Genomic DNA, 4894 nt, shown 5'->3' on the forward strand with positions numbered 1-4894 from the left:
CTAACAAAGAAAATACTCAGTGGTGCAATCAGTCCAGACTCTGGCCCTACCTCCACCCTCTTTCTAGCATCAAGCTAGTAAAGTTTGCACATTAGCCAAACACAACAAAATACTTGACAAAAGCTACTAAGTACAACCCCCAAATGGGTAACCAAAAGATAAGTGAGCTACTCCACTAAACAAGCAGCTGCTAACCAACAATGTTTGGTTCACACGAGGCACACAAGTCAACTGGCTGTGACAAGCTGCCTCAATCAACAGGTGAGGTCTCCTTATGAGCAGGAGGTGATTGCAGGTGGTGATGAGCCATTGGTTGAAGGTGGAACTGAGGGAGCCAATGGATGGGACTGAAGTCAGAGCCCCAGAAAACCAGGAAGTAGGCGGGTCTTTCCACAGGGCCATGCAGCCTACTTAGTAGAGGTGAGAAAGAGGGAAAATAAAGGGAAAACACAAATATGACGGCGACAGCCATAACAGGAGAACATAAACCGAGATGCCTTTTTAAACTGAAGGCTGCCAAGCTTAACTTTCATCATTTAGAGTACCGAGACTTCTGCTTGAAATTTCACCCTATCCATGCGAGAAGCGAAGGGGTGTGAAGATTTGGATTGTATGCTACACGATATACAAAAGCCTAAGCGAAAGCCTAAATTGCAATCTTTGATGTCATTGTCGCAAATATTTACTTAATTCACGGTTTGATTATTTCAAACACAAAGTTTTCTAGATCTGATTAAATTACAACAGATTTAGTGACAGATTCATGTGAGTCCAGTACTTTTTATTTTATTTTAATGGATGATGCTTTGAAAGTAATCAACTATTTTATTTTTTTTATTTACTAACCCCTTGCTCATACTGGCTCCGGTGCGGTTACCAAGCCAACGGAGACCGCAACTCCCACACACCCCCTCTCACACCACCCTTTTGACTAGGGTGCGGTGCTGCTCTGCGGCTCCGGCAACAGGTCCGGAGATTTAACTCGCGAGAACAGAAGTTCACTTGAGTTCACGTAACTTCACGCGATAACACGGCCCAAATAAGGATATTTGCGAGAGCTTGTTGCGGAGGGCTCCGGCACGCCGCAAGGATAGCTTTCTTGCTGAATTTTCTGCAGCGCCGGGGTGTCTCGGTAACCGCAGCCGGACAGCTCAGCAGCCGGTGAGAGAGGTTTACGTCTTTTTAATGACTTGGAATCACTGCGGCACGGCACCCACTGCACCGCAACGGTAAGACCGGAGTCGGTGTGAGCCGGGGGTAAGCGAGGACGGTTTTAATGCCTTTAGACCAGAGCAATATTATTCAATTAAACTTGAAATATTAGGTTCAAACTACTTAATTCGAGTAAATAACAATATTGAAAAAAACTAACTTTGCTTTATAAGCAACTACAATCACTTCACAATTTAACCAAAGAGAAGTATTTGACTTAACTTGCAGAGATACGGAGAATCAGTTAACTTAAAATTGGAATGGATGTGACAAAGCATAAATTGTAGTTGAAATCAAAACGGACTGAAAGAGACGTAGGAATGATACAAAATGGACTTTGATTAATTCATCAAAAGTAGAGCGCAATCTGCTGATAATTCAGCCCTAGAGCAGATAACAGTGGAAAGTGGTAGAAAATCTGGCTGAAGATCCTGAAAAGCAAGGATCAGAGGATTTGGCCTAATTAACGATTTGAAGCTGTGGGCTAGACATGCATGTGCTTGAGAATTAATGTTGCTCCTGTTTGAGAGATTTGAAAGATTTGAGGCGAGTATTGAAGAAAACATGAGAGACTTGGAAAAAAAATCTTACCTGAAGAGAATGAGTGTTGGTGAGTTGAATGCTGAGCGAGCCAAGCTGACTGCTGAAGAATGTGCTGGAGGAAAACATGGAGCCTTGTGCAGAGGCGGATGGAGCGAAGGCGCTGCGGAGCCACAAACCCCTGCAGCATCGCATGGATCAACAGGTGTCACAAAGGATGGAACCCAAGCTGAAGTCGGTGCAGGAGGAACCGAAAGTAAGTTGTTAGGAGCCTGTGTGGGCCAGCTGTAGTGATATCGAGCCGAGGCCGGGAGATCAGTCCGAGTGGCCAACAGTTGCTGGAAGCTATTTTAGTTGTTTCTTTCTTTAGATTACGCACCATGTACCATAAGATTAACACAAAAGGAAAAAATACAACTCAAAAAGACTAGATTTATGTTTAAATCCAAAACTGATAAAGTTAGCTCCCAGAAGTAACTTAGGATCCCATTTCCGGTACAGATCTGGCACAGACGAGTGATAAAACAGAAAGCATTTTAAGTCATTTATTTTCTCTGGAAATACATTATAAACTTTTAACATATTATAGTTTAATAAGCTTACTATTTTTAGGAGGGAAAAAATTAGTTTAGGTCTTTTTTTACAGTGTAAAATCGAGGACGACTTGGATGTATATCTGATTGCGCACGCACAAATGAGCTGATGGTACAGATCGTGCTACTGGTACAGATCGGGTACTGACAGCGCTTGACGGCTAAAAGTTTTCTGCGTCTTCTTTTCAGAACATACAAGTAGAGCTCAGAATACAAAAATGTTGGTGTTCACTGATGCAGGAGTTAAAGGTATGGAGGATGTTCTTTTTCCGGGTGGATCATCAAAATAAGTGGTCCTCCTAATTGTCAATCATTCTGGTGATATGTTTACGTCAGGCCGTGCTCGTCACCATTTTCACTTACCGGTGGTGAGTCTGACAGTGGAAAAATTTTAAATCTTCTTTTGAAAAGTAAACTTGTATGAGCGATGCAAACAGCAACTTTTAAGCAGAGCGTGCACAAGGAGAAATGGGCTTGTGCATGCTCTCACACATGTTTAATAGGCCTTACCTCTCAGGAGCGGGTACAGGGTTGTGCATGTGCATTTTTTTTTTTTAAGTGAAGAGGGGGTCTCTTTTTTAAGAATTCGCGAAAATCCTCCACTATACCTTTAAAGCTGCAGAAACATTCTGATTCTCAGCCAAGTTGATGATACCTTAGTACTTAACCTTACTAATTCTGATACTTGTGACACAAGAGCTATTTCTAGGCTCTTAATGATAGGGAGAGAAAGCTGTATACGGTATATGATACATACCATACCATATTCACCATCGCTCAAGTTTCTAATGTTAATTTGCTGATTGTGCCACAGCAAAAATAAATAAATAAATCAGGCTAAAAAATACAAGAAAAACACTAAGTACCAATATATAGGTTTTTCTTTTTTCTTTAAGGTATTTCCCTCTGGGATTATTAAAGTATTTCTGATTCTGATTTGTTTTGGGTTTTTTTTTGCTGTTTGTTATTGTCATAGTACATGTATAGGCCCCTTTTAAAATATATACACCTTTATCTCACAGAAGCTAACAAAATATATAAATGCTTAGTATTTTTAGAAAATACACTTCAAAATTTGAAGTAAGTAAGGGAAAAAAATATCTGGCATTATTTTTGCACTAAGCTAAAAATAATGTGGTTTCATAATCCTATCTGCTCTAAGACAGGGTAATTTTATACCTTATTCAAAGGAGGGCAATAAACTAAAACATTTTTGCTTCCCTATATACTATCTACTTATTTATCAAACTTACAAAAAGTTAAGAACATGTTTTCACTTTGCAGTTATGAGCTATGAATATTTATCACAATAAATTGATTCTTAAAATTGTTTCAGAATAAATCTTAAATGTGAACAAAGGGAAGGTGTGTGAATACTTTCTACTTGCGCTGTAGTAGAAATTACATCCACATTTGAAAATATCCTCTCACAGTGTTGAATATGCATATATTGTCCCCAGTCAATATTTATATTTGAATTTTAAAGCTTCGCTTTGACTGATTTGTCCACCATTATTTCTGTTATAAACAAACCCTGTTAAAAAAAACAACCAAAAAAAAAAACTGTTGCCGCTGGTTGCTAGGTCTTCACCTGCCTTGTCACTTGTAACTAATGAACATCACTTCCGAGTGCCTCGCCATATTAATACGAGGGATGTGACTTGGGCTGCTGGCTTATGTAATCCTGCAAGCACAATCTTATGCCTCCAACCTCCCTCCGCTTTCCTTCTCACTCTCTCTTCTTCTTTGTTGGTCTATGTCTCTCGCTCGCTCTCTCTGCCTGATGTGATGTGATGTGGCTTGGTTGCCTAGCAGCCATCCTCTTGTTTGAGTAACTGGGGAAAGTGGGGAGATATCTGCTCTGCTGAACAACGCACATACAGGCACAGCAAACACTCCTACAGTTAGAAAAGGCCAGAAATGCCCCCATTGTGCAGCTCTGCAGACTTCGCCGGGTCTGTTTGATGTCTGCTGTTATAATGTGCAGTATGAACCAGCTGTGATCAGTGACCCCAGCTGGTATAAATCAATTTGTTTTATGCAGAGAGAAGAAGAAAATAAACTCTTTCTCTGTAGCTTTAAATGCACTAATCCAGTCCTCTCCTGCACCCATCACTCCAGGAATAAGACTTCCTCATTCATCAATACTTTTTTTTTTGTAATTGATTGCAGTCTCTGCTGCCCAAAGGAAAAAAAAAATCTATTTTTACTTCTTCCCCTTCTGACTCACAGGCTCACTCTTGTTCCATCCTCTCCTCATTAGCACTATGTGAGACACCTACGCAGGGGCTTCGAGAGATGAATGGTCTAATCCCGGCGGGGAGAGAGTGAAATATTACACTGTGCGCTCACACGTGCACAAATATACACATACTGACAGAAAGAAGGGGGCAGCCAAGGCCAGGTCCTACAACCCCCGAGCAACAAATATGAAATCAGGGGTCTTAGTTGGCAATAAAATTAGATAAACAAATTTGGATTTCTACAACATTCCCATGAAAATATGCAAATTGTAATTTTTTAGATATTTTTGGTTATGAAATATCAAA

The sequence above is a fragment of the Cyprinodon variegatus genome, unplaced genomic scaffold (assembly GCF_000732505.1).
Source record: "Cyprinodon variegatus isolate N-32 unplaced genomic scaffold, C_variegatus-1.0 Scaffold90, whole genome shotgun sequence".
Taxonomy (NCBI): Eukaryota; Metazoa; Chordata; class Actinopteri; order Cyprinodontiformes; family Cyprinodontidae; genus Cyprinodon; species Cyprinodon variegatus.